Below are 18,045 nucleotides of genomic sequence, written 5' to 3' on the forward strand. Positions count from 1 at the left end.
ACACACACACACACACACACACACACACACACACACACACACACACAGAGCTATCAGGAGATTTCCTCAGGTGCTCCCTGGGAGTTTTCAAACAAAAGCTGGGTGACCCCTTATTAAAAGATGTTGTGGGGTGGGGAGTGGTCCTTCTTCAGATACAAGTTGAACTTGAAGACCTCTAGGGGCTCTTAAATCCTGTTCCTCTTTCTGCCATGCTCACACCCACCCCCTCTTATAAAATGAGTGAGCCTATGGGCTCTTCTTGGTATTTGGAAAGGTGGCCTGGCATCCCCTTGTATTACAGTACGTTACAGCCTATCTCTGTGACCAGATAAGTCCCACTGAGAATTCAGAGTCTTTTGTGTATTCTGTGGATCACTGATTCTCAGTGTCGTATCAGTCTGGGGGTCTCTAAGGGTAGAGAGAACCCACTCGGCACCAAAACTTTGTGTGTGCACGAGCAAGGATGAGCCCCGAATAACAGGCTGTCCGTGCTCAGAGCAAAGAAAGACTCCAGGGCCAAGGAGGACCCCCAGACACTGTCCCAACCACTTGCCCGCTCAGGAGCTCTAACGTGTGTGTTTGTCTCCTCTGCAGGAACATGGGTGACCTTTGGAGGCCAGATCACCGATGAGGTAAGGATATTTCTCTTCTTCTGGGGTCCCCTCTGCTCCTACTTTCCTGCCCCTCCACAGCCTGCCCTGCATCCTCAGAGGGCTGTCCCTTCCATCTTTGGAATCCCATGCTCCCTTCAAGGCCCAGCTCAGGCGCCTTTCCTGCTCCCACACTTCCTTCCCACTGAAATGACTTCGGTTTGGCTTTCTATTTATTCATGTTTGTACATAGGCTCATGGATTTGAAGCTGGACAGGACCTCAGAGACCATCTAGACCACCTCCTTCATTTTACAGATGAGGAAACTGAGGCCCAGAGAGGTGGGGACACTTGTCTGGGACTCACAATTAGTCATAAGCTTCAAAGGCAGAGTTTGAATCCAAGCTCTCTGGTTCCAAATCTGATACTCTTCCCACTGTCTTCCACACCCACACCTAGTAGAATGTAAGCTTCCTGAGGACAAGGATTGTGTCTTGAGTGGGGGTTTTGTTTATTTTTTAATCTTTGTTAGGGATCTAACACATAGCACCATGTTTTGCATATTAAGTATTTATAACCTCAAAGGGTATAACACAAGAGAGACCTGAATATGATTTTCATTATTCCTATTACCTGTGTCTGTCTCCCAACCTAATCCCTCTAGGGAGGAGAATAAGCATTTATTAAGCACCTACTACATGCCAGGCATTGTGCTAAGCACTTTACAAATATTATCTCATTTGATACTCAAGACAACTTGGGAGGTAGATGCTTTACAGATCAGGAAACTGAGGAAGACAGAAATTAAGTGACTTTCCTGGGGTCCCATAACCAGTAAGTATTTGAGGCTAAATTTGAACTCAGGCCTTCTTGACTCCAGGCCCAGCGCTCTATCTAGCTGCCTATAGCAACCCTCCAGCATTCATGAGGTCATTTCAAACATTCAGACTGTTCACCTCACAGATCCAACTAGGACTGCATAAATAGCGTTCCTATTTATAAATTCCTCGTTACTCTGCTTGTGCATTTGTCTTGAATCCAGATGCATTTGTCAAGTTTCACTTCTTCATCCAGTACTGAGTTTTTGGGTTAAAGATGAACATAAGAAAAAAACAAGAATTCTTTGTGTTTCTAAAAAAAAATTTATCCATACCTATGATTTTATCAGGCTGGGGGGCTCCCAACATGTAAATTCCCTCCTAAATCTGATTTATAGTTTTAAGAGAATTGCCTTAATTACTGAGAGATGTCTTTGCCTTGAAGATTACACCTATAGTTGGTATCAGAAGCATATCTTGAACTCTGGTCTTCCTGATCCCAAAGCTGCCCCACCCTGCCTTTTACTTACTTTTTGAAAAATATATGCAGCAATATATCCAAAAATTGCATACTTTTTCCTGGGGGGAGGGGGGTGTAAATCCTGAAACTATGGGTGGTAGACTTTAGTTTCAAATTTAATAAGTGAATTAATCCAAGAATTTCTTATTTGCAAAAGTTGCTCAGTTCGTGACTTCTTTGGGGGAGTCTATGTCAAAACAGAATCAGTTACTTTTTAAAAAATTTAATTTGTTAATTTAATTTGATTTGTTCATTTAGTTATATAGCTAGTAATTTGTGCCATGTGTGAGCAATTGACAGGATATTGCTTCTGCATGGCCCTAGCTGAGAGAGCTAAAAACCAGTGAGGAGCTCTATAAAGACCGAAAGAAAAGGAAAATGATCCGAAAATGGAAGGGACTGGCTTGGTGATCAATGAGTTCCTTATCAGTGAAGGCCTTTGACCCGAGGCCAGGTGATCAGTTGTCAAACGTCTTGTAGATAAGAATTCCTCAATCAGATGGGTTTTAGACCAGATAACCACAAAGATCACTTCCAGCTCTCTGATGGTTTTAGGACCGAATATCTAAGAGAGAAATAATATTTTAAAGAACTATGATGTCATTAGGCCGGCAGCCCCAGGAATTATTTTATACTGACCAATGAAACTATCTAGTTTGTGAATGTTTAGAGAAGAAAGCAGCAATCATTAGAAGTTAGCATGGGTTCACTAAGAATAAGTCATATCAAACATAAGTAAATTTCTTTTTTTTAATTGCCAAACTGGTTACCATAGACATAATTTATCTGGATTTCCATGAGCCAGTTAACAGTCTCTTATTATATACTAGTAGACAAATGGGACTCCGTCAGTAGTGATGAGTGACACATGGCCCCATCTTTCGTATTATCTGTGCCCTTCTCACTTAAAGAGAATTTAGTGAATACTTCATATGTGCTCAGGACTATTCCTGTCACCCTCTGCTCTTAATAGATCTTTTCTGAAGATCTGTCTTCAGTGCTAGGTTCCATATTTCAGAGAGGACCTCAGTAAGCTGGGGGTTACCCAGAGGAGAGGGTCTAGGCTGGTGAAAAGTCCTGACTTCGTTGTGAAGAAGTGGTTGAAAGAATTGAGGATGTTTAGCCAGGAGAAGAGAAGACTCATCTGATAGCCATGGTCAAGTGTTTGAAGGGCCATCCCCTGGAAGAGAGGTGAGACTCGTTCTTCTTGACTCCAGACTAAGCACAATGGGGAGAAGTTATAAAGAAATAGATTTAGGCCTGGAGTCAGGAGAAACTTCCTAGTAATTAAAACTATTCCAAAAAGGAACGGGCTGCCTTGGGATGGGGGGAGGGAGCTTCCTCCTTCCTGGACAGCTTCAAGGGAACCACCTGTTAGGGATGTTATAGAGGCGGTGCTGGGCCACTGCCACCTGTTAGGGATGTTCTAGAGGCGGTGCTGGGTCAGGTGCTTGATAAATTGGACCGCCTCTGAGCTCCTTTCTGGTTAGAGAGTCCTCATTTCTGCAAGGCTCCATGTTCACCTCTACGACTATAGGGATATGAAGGAAATGTAAGCCATGGCCCCTGCCCTCAGGGAGCTTACTGACATGACGCAATTGGAGTGACGTATGGCCTGCCATGATTATATACTATATAGAGAGACTCAGACCTGGAGTCAGGAAGACTTCAGACACTTACTAGCTATGTGAACCTGGGCAGGTCGCTTTGCCTCAATTTCCTCATCTGTAAAATGGGGTTGTGAATATCAAATGAAATAATAACTGTAAAGTTCTTAGCACAGTGTCTGGCACATAGTAGGTGCCATTTAAATGTTAGTAATCATCATTATTAAATTGAACAACCATAAGAACTAGGAGAGTTCCAGGGAGGGAAAGATCACTTTGGAATAGGAGAGTCTGGGGAGACTTAATCAACAAAGTAGGATTTAAGGTGGGTCTTTAAGTGTAGAGACAGTATAATGTAGTGGGGAGAGAGCAAACCTCTGAGACAAGAGTCCTACTTCCAATGCCATACTGACTGTGTGACCTTAGACAAGTCACTTCCTTCTCACTGCCTTAGGCAGATCTCTAAGCCAGGAAGCAGGTGCCAGACTGTGTTGAGGGAGGGAGTTTCCTCACCTGGGAGTTCCCTACAGGTCCAGCCCCCATCTCTTGGATTTGACATGGCAAAGGTAACAGGGGGTGCATTCCAGGAGGGGCCACTGCACAGCCAAAAGCTCAGAGGCAGGAATGAGAGCAGCCTGGAGCAGGGAGGAGAACAGGCTCACATGAGCAGGGAGGGATCTTGATGTATAATCTGTGACAATTTTTTTTTTAATTTCAGGCTAGCTTCCCCTGCCCCTGAGCACATTTCCTAATTACCTCCCTTCTAGTCACGAAGGGCTCAAGGAACACCCTAAGCTAAATAGAATTGGGAAGGCCGAGCCGATTTTTAAATCCCGGACAACACATTCCAAGTGTAAATCATTTGGAGGTTGTCTTGACATTTCCACCACTGCGGTAGCTCTTGCCCATTGAACCCACCCCTGTCTGGGCCCACCGCTCCTTTTGCATGATGGATCTGGGGATTTGGAGTCAAAGACCTGAGTTCAAGCCCCACAGTGACCTTGGGCACATAGTAGGCACTTAATCGAGCAACCTATTCCTAGAAGGCAGGCTCAGCAGGACAGTGAATAGAGCACTGGGCCTGGAGTTCAAATCCTTATTCAGACACATATAACAAGTAACATTTTCATGCTCATTTGTCAAAACATTGGATCTTTTACATACTGCAAGTGATTCACATATCCATGTATGACAAAGCTCAGCCAAAACAATCCCACTTTTTTTCAATGTCTATCATATCTCAGCATGTCACAAATTGTTGCATGAACATCAAGATTGTGTTTGATTTTTCACTGAGTGACCCTGAGCAAGTCACTTAATCTCCTTGTATCTCAGTTTACTCAACTGTAAAATGGGAATACTAACAGCACCCATTTCTCAAAGTTGTTGTGAGAATCAAATGAGGTAATATTTGTAAAAAAACACAGCACAGTGCCTGGCACATAGTAGGTGCTTAATAAATGCTTGTTTTCTTTCCTTAATAAATGCTTATTGACTAAACTGAGTTGACCTCTCACCTCAGCTTCATCTGCAAAGCAAGGGTAAGGTTAGACTAAATTATCTTTTTAGGTCCTTTCAGCTCTGACGTTCCATAATTCTTGTCCAGATGACTGAAATAGTCATCTTCCTGACAAATCACTAGGACTACGTCACTCTCCTGCCAAATTAAATATAAACTCCTGACTCTGCCGTCCAAGGCCAGCCACAATCTGGTCTTAAGCAGTCAATCAATGAGCAAGCATTTATTAAATGCCAACTATGTACCAGGCACCCCACACCCCAAACCATCCTAGCCTTAACTCATACGCTTTCACACATATTCTGCGGCACAGCCATGCTCTCCACCCCCCATTCTTGTCCTATGTTGAGGCCTTGGTTTATTATGCCATTCCCCCTGCCTAGAATGACTTTTCCCTTCATCTCCCCCATCTCTTGAAGTGCTAAGGTGGTTCCCTTCCTGCAGGGCCCAATTCAGGTGCCACCTCTTGCTGAAGCCTTCCCCAACCCCATCCCCTGCCCCTACACAATCTTGCCATCCCTGAATTTCTCATGGCATTTTGCTCCGACTATCCCATGGCACTTACCTCCTTCCCCTGTGGGTCATGCTTTTGGAGGTCTTGGCCTTCCCCTCATTAAAGCATAAACCCCATGACAGTAGGCCAGTATTGTAGCTTTCTTGGTATCCCCCAGAGTGAACATAGCACAGGCGTATATTGAACTGAACTGAATTAAATTAAATCAGCTCTCCTTCATTAATCAGATAAAACTGATATCTGACACTATCTCCCTATAGTTTTACCATTAGCTGCCTGCTTGCATCATCACCCTTAATGGAAAAGAAAGAATTCACAAAGGCCAGAGAGAAGGGATCCTTTTGCATCCCCAGAGACCTTCCAAGTCAAGGCTCAGATTCCAGAAAAGCCACAGCAGACAGAATGATTTTGGCTGCCTTGATTTAACTTGGTCAAGATATAGCCTGTCTTGGAGTTGGAGATAGATGATTTCTTTGCTTCAGTGAAAATTGAATGCATCATGCTGACCTGTACCCAGCATGAACCTGGCAAAAGGGCTACCTGGCCAAGACAGATAACTTGTTGGACATCTTTGTCAGGAGTCAACCTGATTTCTTCTTTTTTCCCCAGTTCCCTGTTCCTGAGAATCTCTTTGCTGGGACCTCGTCCCATTTCTCATTCAAAGCCTTTCATGATCCAGCCCCTTCCTATCTTTCCAGATTTTACACATTTGACACCCTTCTACATACTCTGCAATCCATGACAGTGTTACAACATTGCTGTTCCCAGTACTTAGCATAGTAGCTGGCACATAGTAGGTGCTTAATAAATATTCACTGCTTAATAGATTGCCTGCATAGTTCAGTTCCACCTCTGAACACCTGCATTTGTAGTGGCCATTGCCCATGGCTGGAATGCCCTGCCCCCTCACCACCTCCTCCAGTCCCTTTGGCTTCCTTCAAGACAGCCCAGGTCCTACCTTCTGCAGGAGGCCTTTCCCAGGTGCCAGAGCCTTCGCCTCTACCACCTTCCATCTGGTCTGAATATAGCTTGTTAGTACCTGGTCATTTACATGTTGACTCCCTCATTAGCATGTGAGCTCCTTCAGGGCAGAGAAAGTGTTTTCTGTCTCTGTATCCCCAGCACTTAGCAGAGTGGCTGGTATACACTAAGTGCTCAATAAATGCTTGTTCACTAACTGATCAACCCTCCTCTAGGTCTTTGTGACCTTCTCTGTAAAAACTGTGATCTGTGGCCATTCAAAGTACAGCATACAGAATTAGGAAACTTTAAGTATTATGAAAATTTTGAAAAGAAAGGTGGACCAGCCATGTAACAAGATCAAGAGTAAACTGATAGACAGCCCATGACCTGTGCTAGAACCCAGGGAATTTTTTAAAAAATGATCTAGAAGAAGACCTCCAATACATTGTGCCTCCAGCCTTCTTTGGAAGATCCATGGGAGAATATGGCCAAGAATCACGCAAGATGAGAAAGTGGACTGATGGAGAGAAATAAAGAGGATGCAGACAATGACGATGACAACGATGATGATAATGATAATAATAGTAATAATAACTGACCTTTGTATGCAGCCCTTTAAAATCTGAAGAGCCCACTGATGTATTTTTAATAAGCACTACCCACTTTGGGTGAGTTTACTTATAAAGTGCTTGTGGTAGACCTGACATCCTGTATCTTTCTTGCCTTGAGATATTGGCAAATGCATTTGCCAAACTGAGGGCCCAACTCGAATCAGTGAATTACATCTGAGCATTAAAGCAGTGTAGATCACTGGACAGATCGCTGACATCTGGGCCATAGGTAGGACCTGATTTCCAATCTGCCCATTTATTAGCCTTGTGATCTTGGACAAGTCACTTCCCCTCTAGGCCTCAGTTTCCTTCTCAGTAAAAAACAGGGGGTGGTTAGGCTAGATTGTCTCTGAGGTCCCTTCCGGCTCTAAATCAATCAACTATAACAAATGGTTTCTGTCTGGGAGTCTCCTGGAACTTCAGAGGTATCAGGACCAGCTTCTTCTGTTATAACCGCCACTCCTCTCTTTTCAGATGGCAGAGCAGCTGATGACCCTGGCTTATGACAATGGAATCAACCTGTTTGATACAGCCGAAGTCTATGCTGCTGGAAAGTAAGTGTGCTTTTTATATTCCTTCCCTTATACTTTCTCTATCCAACCCTTCCTTAGGAATCTATCAGGACCAGGGAGCTCATGCTAATTTTTGCTATAGCTGTTTTTGCTAATTTTTCTATGGCTAATTAGTAGGGGACCGTGAAAGGGTGTGCTGGTAAATATTTAACAACCAGCTTTCCAGGAGGGGAATGGCACAATGTGCACAGAACACATTTTAAAGTTTAACCTTCATGTTAACATTTTCTCCATCACTTTTTTAAATCTAGACAATCAGCCAAACAATAAATCAAACCGTTGTATTGTTTGCCAGTTTCTGAGGTATAATCTGCCCACACTGAGCATTAACTAAGGTACAAGCTGGCTCCAGCACCCTACTGAAACTGTGTAGATGGAATGTAGCTGGCTGCCCACCATGGATCCAAGAATTGTCATAAATATGCTTCCCATCCAATTTTTTTTACTTTAAATTGCTTTGTAGAAGGAGTGTAGTTGAGGCAGAAGGGAGAAGCATTACTGAAAGAATCGCAATGTTTGTCATTGGAGTCGACTACAGATCACCTAGACAGAAGGTGGAGATGGATGACGCATTTGGGAAGCAGATCACAAGCCTGCCACAGAGGCATGACATGTTGTTGGTGGGGTACTTCAACTACCCAGATATCTGCTAGAGCTCATAAGAACTTCTTGGCTTGCCTTACTTAATGACATTTTCATCCTCCAAAAAGCAGAGAAACCAACAACGAGAAATTCTGTCATGGGTCTTATTCTCACAAACAGGGAGGAACTTGTTTTCTGGGGTAGAAATGATAGAAACCCTGGGGGAAAGTTACCAGCCCATACGAGAGAATGTGGGAGGGGAAGAAATCTAGACATAATCTGATATGCACCCTAGCTTTTGGAAAAGGATATTTCAGGGAGTATGGAGGAAATATTGGTGGGTGCCATGGACCAAAATGTTACAGGGAAAGATCAGGAAGGATAAGACATGCTTCAGAATGAAATTCTGAAGACAGAAGGGGAAACTGTTCCAATGAAGAGGGAAAAATAGGAGTTGTAAGAAGAGACATATGTGGTTGCCCAGAGAACTCATCAACCATCTTAGATTTTTAAAAAGAAATGTTCAGAAGACAGGGCAATGCCAGATTGAGAGAGATTGAATACAAATGTAGCACATTTATGCCACAATGTCTGGGATACTCAATCTCAGAACGGACCAAGGCTGGCCAGGGAAATTAAGGACAACAAAAAGGGGGTTGTTTAGTTAAGCTGGGAAAAAAATAGGATCAGAGAAAGGATGGGATCTTTCTTTGGGGTAGATGGGATAATAGCCCCCTCACTGCCCTTGATAAAGTCAAATCACCCAGCCCAGGCAAACTACATCCTGGGGTCCTGAAAGAGCCAGGGGCTGTGATTGCCTGGGCTGCTGTCAATGACATATGAAAGCTCATGGAAAAAGGGAGAGATACCATAAAATTGGAGGAGGATAAGTATCCCCAGCTTTCCAGAAAGAGAAGAGCAGAGGGTCTACTAGTTATAGGCCAATGGCTTTGACTTCAACTCCTGGGAAAATCCTAGAAAGGATTGTTAAAGAGATGGTTGGCAAACATCTAGAAAGGGCAGCAGTGATTACAAAGGGCCAGCAGGGCCCGATTAAGGACAGGTCACGCCAGGCTCTCCTCATTTCCTTTTCTGACAGGATCAGTCAGCCAATAAGCAGTTGTTAAGTGCCTTCGGAGACAGAGACGTGTGGACCATGCCATCTAATATGATTAGATGTATTCAGAACTAGGTAAATGGCTGCACTCAGAGCAATTGTTAATGATTTGACGTCACCATGGCCAGTCTTCAATGGAGAGATTTGTGCTTGACCCTGGGCTGTGTAACAGTTACATCAATGACTTAGCTAAAGGAACAGATGGCTCACTCAAAGTATTTTTAGATGACCCCAAGCTGAGAGGGATGGCTCACACAGTGGATGACCAAGTCAGGATCCAAAAGGATCTTGACTGACAAGAGCCCTAGGCTGGATTTAATAAGGGGAAACCCGGAGGGGATAAATGTAAAGTCTTGCACTAAGGTACAAAATATCAGCTTCACAAGGACAAGATGGCAGAGGCCTGGTTGGGAAGTTGTTCATTAGATTGTGAGCTCCCTGAGGCAGGAACTGCCATTTGCCTCCTTTAGTATCCCCAGCACTCAGCACACTGTCTGGCACATAGTAGGTGCCTAAATAAATGTCAGATGCCTAGCACATAGTAGGTGCTTAATAAATGTTGTTTGTTTTAGTTGCTCTGAAATGAATCCAGGACATGAAGCTTAATATGAGCTTGCTGTCAGTGCAACGGGATGGAAAAACCAAAGAAGCAGATGCCCTTTTGGTCTGCATTAGGAGGGCTATAGCTTCTAGAAAGAGGGAGGTGAAAGTCTTGTTGTACTCTGCCCTTGTCAGGTCTAATCTGGAGCATCCAATTCAGTTCAGAGCACCTCTGGTTATAGAGGATATTGGGTGTCCTGAGGAGGGTATCCAGCTAGGATGGTGAAGGACCTTGAATTCATGTCAGATGAGGCTCGGCCAAAGGAACTGAGGGTGTTTAGCCTGGAGAAGAGAAGACTCAGGGACCAGGGGATGTGGTCGCTGCCTTCAAGTATTTGAAGGGCTGCTGTCAAGGGAACAAGGATCGTTAGAGTCGTTCTGTTTGGCCCCAGAGGGCAGAACCAAGAGCAGTGGCAGGAGTTGCAAAGAGGCCAGTAGAGGTTTGATGTCAGGAGAAATTTCTTCCAGTTAATGCTATCCCAGAGTGCAGTGGGCTGCCTTGAAGGGGCTGGGTTCCACTTGCACAGAGATTTTCAAGCAGAGGCCAGATGGCTACATGTAAAGTATGTCCCGATGGGGATTACTTTCTGTATCAGCTGGACTAGGTGGGGGCTAAGCTCAGAGTGAACAAGACCTGGGTTCAGATCCTACTTCTGATGCTTCCTTATTGACCCTGGGCAGCAGTAAGAATGATAAGAAGAGCCAACATTCATATAGGTTTGTAAGGTGCTTTGCACACATTATCTTATCTGACCCCTGCAAAGGAAAGGCTACTGCTATGCCCATCTTACAGATGAAGAAACAAAGGCCCAGAGATGTTACTTGGCTTGCCAGCTAACAAATACTTGAGGTGGGGTACTTCTATCCAGCTTTCCTGACCCAAATCCAACATTATCCGTTATGCTTTGTTCCTTGGACAGCTCTCTTAACTTGGGGTCCATGAAATTGGGTTTTTTTAAATATATTTTAAAATATTTTAATAACTGTATTTCAATCTAATTGGTTTCCTTTGCAATCCTATATATTTTTTCTTATGCATTTAAAAACATGATTTTGCAAAAGGGTCCGTAGGCCTCAGTTGCTTTGTCCAAAAAATGAGGATAACAAGAGTTGTTGAGAGGCTAAAATAAGATAATATATGGAAAGTGCTCTGAAAACCTTGAAGCTCTGTAGAGATAAATTGATAAATTTTTTAGCTAATTAATTTATTAAGCATCTATTATGTGCCAGAAATTAGTTGGCACAATGGGTAGAGCACTGGACCTGGAGCAAAGACCCAAGTTCCAATCTGGCCTTAGACACTTACTAGCTGTGTGACCCTGAGCAAGTCACTTAACCCTGTTTGCCTCAGTTTCCTCATCTATAAAATGAGCTGGAAAAGGAAATGGCAAACCACTCCAGGATCTTTGCCAGGAAAACCCTAAATGAGGTCACAGGCAGTTGGACGCAACTAAAAAGCAATTCAACAATAACAACAGCAATTTGCTTTCTTTGGCTTTGGGAAGTTATTACTCCCACTGAGGCAGGCCCATATCATGGCGGGAGCGGGAACAGGGTTCTTCTTCATAGGCTTAATGAACTTCTAATCGAGTTGGAACAGGAAAGAGCCTTCTGTCCCCCTGGTGCCCACGGTGATCCACCGAGCAAGGCACTTGATTAAGCCATCTTGCTCAGCTCTCCTACGTGCAGATGACCTGTGCCTGGTCCAGTGTTCCTTGATACATTTTTTTTTTCTTAATGCTGCAATTAGGGCTGCCAAGAAGAGAGGACCTTTTACCCTGGAGTACCGTTTTAAGCACTTAGTATCTCTGCAATGATCTTTCTTCCTCAATTATGGAAAAGCACAGCCCACTCCAGCCCCAGCTATTGGCTTAAAATTCAGAGAGTGGATGTAATCAAATCATTCCACTCACCTGCACCCAGTTTCCGAAAGCTATCTTTTGTTTGCTAAATCATTCACTTGAACCTTTTGTCAGTTCTTCACCATGGCCAGAATTTCATGAGATGGGGTGGTATAAGGAATACAGAATCTAATATCAGAAAGAAGTCTGGGGTTCAAAATCTGGATCTGCTATTTACTACCGGGGTGACCCCTGTGTATGTTACCTTCCCTGGACCTCCCTTTCCTCATTTTTGAAACAAAGAAGACTTTTCTTGTTTGTTTTCTACCCATCAATGTCATTCATCATTGATTAAGCACCTACTGTGTGCCAGGTGGCTAGGTAGTTCAGTGGGTAGAGCATTGGACCTAGAGTCAGGAAGATCTGAGTTCAAATACTTACAAGCTCTGTGACCCTGGGCAAGTCACTTAACTCCTATTTGCCTCAGGTCCTCATCTGTAAAATGGGGACACATAAAATTGTCTTGAGGAAGAAGGAATGGCCAACTGCTCCAGTATCTTTTCCAAGAAACCACCCGCCCCCCCAGACAGAGATAATGGGGTCATGTAGAGTTGGACATGACTGAACGATTCAACAACGATGAATGTGCCAGGCACTGTGCTAAGTACTGGCGATACAAAGAAAGGCCAAGCAAGGTCTCTGCTCTGAAGGCGTTCACGGTCTAATGAAGGAGAAAACATGCATATAACTATATGTATAAGATATATGCAGCGTAATTGGGAAATGATCTCAGAGGGAAGGTGGTCGTGTTGAATGGGACCCACCTACAGAAAGGCCTCCTGCAGAAGGCAGGGTGTGAGCTGAATCTGGAAGATATCCCGTGAAACGGGAGACAGAGACGAGAAAGGCTGGTATTCCCAGCCAGTGAAAGGAAAGACGTAGAGTTGAGAGATGGGGTGCCATATTGCAAGGAGCCACAAGAAGATGGTGCTCTGGCACATGGAAAGCCGTGTAAGAGGGCTGGAAAGGTAGGAGGGCATGAAGTTGTGAAGAGCTTTTCATTAGTACGAGGAATGTTCAGCATGGAAAGTCCTTCCCTCTGGAGCCGTCTTAGAGGATTTCCCAGGGTGCCTAGAGCTTAAGTGATTCAACAGTGGCCAAAGAGCTGGACTTGAGCCCTGATCATCCTGACTCCAGATCCAACCCTCTAGCCACTGCACCACCCTGCCTTTCCATATAAGGGAGAGCGTGAACTTTCAAGTCCCTTCCAGAGCTAAATCTTGCAAACTGTCTACACAGCCTTTGGCTTTCTAAGCTACAGTAGATGGGAGACTTCAGTATTTTATATTAGAATCCTGCAGAGAGATTTGCACCTCTTTTTTCATTTTTAATTTTCATGTAACACTATGATGTTGCCTATGTACTAGGACCTTAAACTTGAAGTCAGGAAACCCAGCAATGCCATTGGTTTTCTAGTGATTTGGGGCAAGATAGCAGTCTTTGTGCAGAACTACTCCTGTCAATGGACAAGAAAAGATAGCGGCACATTGGCTGAAGTCCCAGATCTCCCTCTAGTTGGGTATCTCTAGCCAAGCCTCATCAGCCAAGGATTCTACCAATTTCACATAGAAGCGATAGGCCTTTCCTCCACCCCGAGTGATAAGTAATCTGGAGCAGTGTTGTTCTTGTTGTTATCCGTTAGTCTTGTCTGACGCTTCATGATCCCATTTGGGGTTTTCTTGGCAAAGATACCGGGGTGGTTTGCCGTTTTCCTTCTCCAGCTTCTTTTACAGATGAAAAAACTGAGGCAAAGAAGGTTAAGTGACTTGCCCAAGGTCACACAGCTAGCAAGTGTCTAAGGTTGGATTTGAACTCAAGTCTTCCTGACTCCAAGGCCTGTACTCCATCCACTGCACCACCTTGTTGCCCCACAAGCTGGTGCTACAGACACTTAAACACAAGACATAATGCAAAAATAGAAAGATTCTTGCTTTGCCTGTCTCCTTCAGATGGCTGCCTGAGCCAGTCCCACAGCGAATTCTCCCTAACCCTATGCTTCTCTCCATAGTGGGTACAATTTTGTCAGTAAGACAAGGTTTCTTTCCGTCTTCTAGAAGACCTGACCTCAACTAATCAGAATCCAGCACTCCCCATTCCATGGGCCTATGAAAGCCACTGTGTCTTTTTTTTTTCTTTGTTTGCCCTATTTGGTCACTTGTAATTGGCCAACCCTTTATCCACCATGCTGCCTTTCAACATAAATCTTGCCTCCCATCACTCCCCTCTACAATCCAACTACAGAGGTAAGGGGTCTTACGGCAGAGGGAAATGTGGAATGATAAAGAACCGTAAAGCCAAGAGTCTTGAGGATGGCAGTGCCCCCCAGACCACCCAGCCTGCTTCCAGCCCAGTCCCTGCAGCCACCATTGAAGGGAGAAATCATTGCAGAGAAGGGGCCCACCTTACTCATCACCACCAGAAACAAATGCTGAGCCAATTGCTTTTTTGTTGTTATTATTCAGTTGAGTCTGACCCTTTGTGACCCCATCTGGGGTTTTCTTGGCAAAGATACTAGAGTGATTTTCCATTTCCTTCTCCAGCTTATTTTACAGATGAGGAAACTGAGGCAAATTAGGTTAAGTGACTTGCCCAGGGTCACACAGAATTTGTTGTCGTTTTAGTTGTATCCAAATCTCTGTGACCCCATTTGGGGTTTTCTTGGCAAAGATAGTGGAGTGGTTTGCCATTTCCTTCTCTAGCTTATTTTACAGATGAGGAAACTGAGACAAATTAGGTTAAGTGACTTTCCCAGGGTCACACAGAATTTGGTGTTGTTATTTTAGTCGTATCTGAATCCTGTGACCCCATTTGGGGTTTTCTTGGCAAAGATACTGGCGTGGTTTGCCATTTCTTTTTCCAGTTCATTTTACAGATGAGGAAGTTGAAGCAAATTAGGCTCAGTGACTTGCCCAGGGTCACACAGATAGGATGTGTCTGCAGCTGGATTTGAACTGACTCCAGGCCCCGCGCTCTGTCCACTGTGCCACTTAGCCAACTGCCACCAATAATCAGAGTCACCAGAGCCCAGGGAGGGGCAGCACGCCCTCACAGCCATCATCTCGAAAGGAAGCGCTTATGAAGAAGGGGCCCACCCTCCCCCCAACTGCCTACCGGCTGCCACCCACAGGTGGCTAAAGCAGCAAGGCCCCCGAGGGAGACGTGGGCGACAGCAAGTGCAGACAAGTCAGAGCACCACCCCCCGACCCCCATCTCCCTTGGCCGCTGATGGACACAGCCCAGGACCCTGAAGAGCAATGCCTCCATCTCAGTGCCTGCAGCCATCATCCCAGGGAACAACCCCTTGGTGACACAGCTTTGCCACTGCCCCCGCGGCCCCATGGGACCTAAACTTGCCATAGGGGTTGTCTTTCCCATTAGAATGTCAGCCCCTAGAGAGCAGGAACTGTTTTCATTTTCTATTTGTATCCCCAGCTGTGCATATAGTAAACACCTAATAAATGCTTCATTCATTCATAAAAGATAATGATCAAATAAAAGAATTTCGGGGTTCCCGAACATGGAAGGGAACATCCAAACTAGTGAACCTCTCCGGGTCTGTGGCTTTATGAACAGACAGCCTCTAAGGTGCCTTCCAACCCTAAACCTGTAAGCCTGTGCCTCCCTCCCAGTTCAGCTCAAGAAGCATTTATTAAGCCTTTACTATGTACAAGGTACTGTGCCAGGGCCCAGAAATATAAAGGTTAGAAAAAGGGCACAACCTTTCCCCTCAAAGAGCTTGCATTCTACCATGAGGAATACAGCAAGTCAGGAAGATCTGAGTTCAAATCTTGCTTCAGTCACTTTGCTATTGTGACCCTGGGGGAAAGGGAACAAGCATTTATTAAGTACCTGCCTTGTTCCAAGCACTGGGCTAAGGACTTTACACATATTATCTCATGTGATTCTCACAGCAACCCTAGGAGGTAGGTGCTGTTATTCATCCCCATTTTACAGATGAGAAAACTGGTACGGGTTAAGTGACTTGTCCAGGGTCACACAAGCTAGGATGGTTCTGAGGGCAGATTTGGAATCAGGTCTCCTTGACTCCAGCTCTGCCTCTCTATATACTAGAGAGATGAAAATACTGAAGGCCTCAGTTTTCTCATCTGTGAAATGAAGGGGTTGGATTTGACCTCTAAAACCTCCTCTGGCCCTAGACTTAAGGTCCTGTGACCCCCAACTCAAAGCTAACCTGTTCCCTCAGCAAGGGTAGCTTCACAACAGAGTGGGGCGGAGCCCAGGAAGATACAGCCCCGAGGCTTCTTGTCTTCCTTCAGAAACAAACTTAGAATGGCTTTGGCCATGAATAATGAATAGGACCAAGCACAGAGAAGCTGATGGCACATGAACCCTGGTCCCATGCCCAAGCCCGGGGCAATGGGGACTTTCTCTGGCTGGGGCAGCCTGTCTGCAGCCTCTCAACAGATGCTCATTTGGGAAGCTTTCCAAAGAGATTCGATGTCTCCACTCCTGTCTTGACTCACTGAAAACTTCACCAATTTACCAGCATGAGCTAATAGCCTGCTGGCATAAGAATGCACCCTCAGGTCCTCTTTTCTCATTTGGTTCTCCTTTTAATCTTTCTCTGTAAGCCTAGCCCGTGATGCAGAGGGAGGGACCAGATCAGAGTTCTTAACCCAGGGTCTGTAAATGAGTTTTTAATATTCAGATGGCCCTATTTCTATATAATTGGTTTCCTTTGGAATCCTACGTATTTTATTTTATGCATTTAAAAATACAGTTCTGAGAAAAGGTCCATAGGCTTCGACAGGGGTCTGGGATGCCAAAAAAAAAGACTAAAACCCCCTGGATTAAAGGAAGAGGAAAAAGGTGCAGGATCTGAGCTGATTTCTATGCCTCTAGCCAGCAATTCACAAAATCACAGGATCCTGGCTAGAGCTGAACTGGACCAACTCCTCCATTTTGCAGATGAAAAAACTGACTTGCCTGGTACTCTTCTAAGTGCTGGACATACAAAAGCAAAAATACAACAGTCGCTGCCCTCAGGTAGCTTTCACTTGAAGCGGTGGAAGGATGCTAAGGACTCTTAAATGGAGGCCTCATAGATGTAGCTGTATGGGGACCAGGGAAGGGGGTGCAAAACATGTGCAAAATGACTTGCTGAGGCTGACTCCAGCAGATTTGGGTCCAGGACAAGCAGTGCTGAATGCAGACCCTGAGCCATCTCTTGATTTTCACCCCAGATCGTTTTGTTATCAGCAGAAACCAACCCCCAAAAATCCCCAGAACCTCTCTCGGGGGCTCTATGGCACGGCGAACTGGCAGCAGGCCTGCCAGCTGACCTGGTTCTGTCCAAGTTTGGTTGGGGACTCAGAGTGATACAGAGCAGAACAAATCACCCAGAACCCAGCGTCTGTCTACTTAGTATTTAAAAAAAGGAACACTCCTCACCACCACCCCCAAACACATTTGCAATACACGCCCGAATCACTAGTGACACCCATAGCTCTCAGCCCTCTGAGTTTGGCACCAGCTTCTGACAGAGATGATCATTGTCTCTGGAAGTTAAGAGGACTGGGGCCTTCACCACAGACACTGCCACTCCATGAACAATTTACCTTTTTTAAAAATGTAATTGTCTGGAAACAGTCGGCCAGGGGAGGCAGCCTAGTTGTTGCTGGTGAGTTTCTGGGCACAGTGGATCAAACAGCGTCCAGATGCTGCCTGGCCTCCACCTCCAAGCCGTGCCCTGGCCAGGCTTTTCTGAGTGTGGGCATAAATCTGGGCCAAAGTTCCATTCCTCTCCTACAATGGATCCAAGTAGCTGCCTGGGGGCATCTAGTCCCTAGGGCATTTAATGCCTGGATGCCACATTTCTCCCTCTTCCCCTCCTAGAGAGGCTAGGGCCAGGTCCCCTCATGATCATCCCTGCCATCCCTCAAACGGCATCAGCACTCCCAGATCGCAGAGTTGTGGTGCATCTGGTTGTCATTACCAAGTTGGCTTCAATTTTCTGTGATTTCCCCTAATGGCTTAATGAAATCCCTGTGTCTCCATCTTGTTTTGCAGAGCCGAAGTCGTACTGGGAAATATCATTAAGAGGAAGGGATGGAGGTAAGGAGCGTGTGTGTGTGTGTGTGTGTGTGTGTGTGTGTGTGTGTGTGTGTGTG

At 45.0% G+C, this 18,045-nt stretch overlaps 1 long non-coding RNA gene across 1 annotated transcript; it reads left to right on the plus strand.

The window, feature by feature from the left end:
* Window positions 1–593: 593 nt before the first annotated feature.
* LOC114037818 lies at window positions 594–17,990 on the plus strand. The gene is made up of 3 exons (XR_003568513.1): window positions 594–632; window positions 7,617–7,696; window positions 17,945–17,990. It is a non-coding gene; the product is annotated as an uncharacterized LOC114037818 (long non-coding RNA).
* Window positions 17,991–18,045: the final 55 nt, after the last annotated feature.

This window comes from Vombatus ursinus, unplaced genomic scaffold (genome assembly GCF_900497805.2).
Source record: "Vombatus ursinus unplaced genomic scaffold, bare-nosed wombat genome assembly UNPS02010619.1, whole genome shotgun sequence".
NCBI classification, from domain to species: Eukaryota; Metazoa; Chordata; class Mammalia; order Diprotodontia; family Vombatidae; genus Vombatus; species Vombatus ursinus.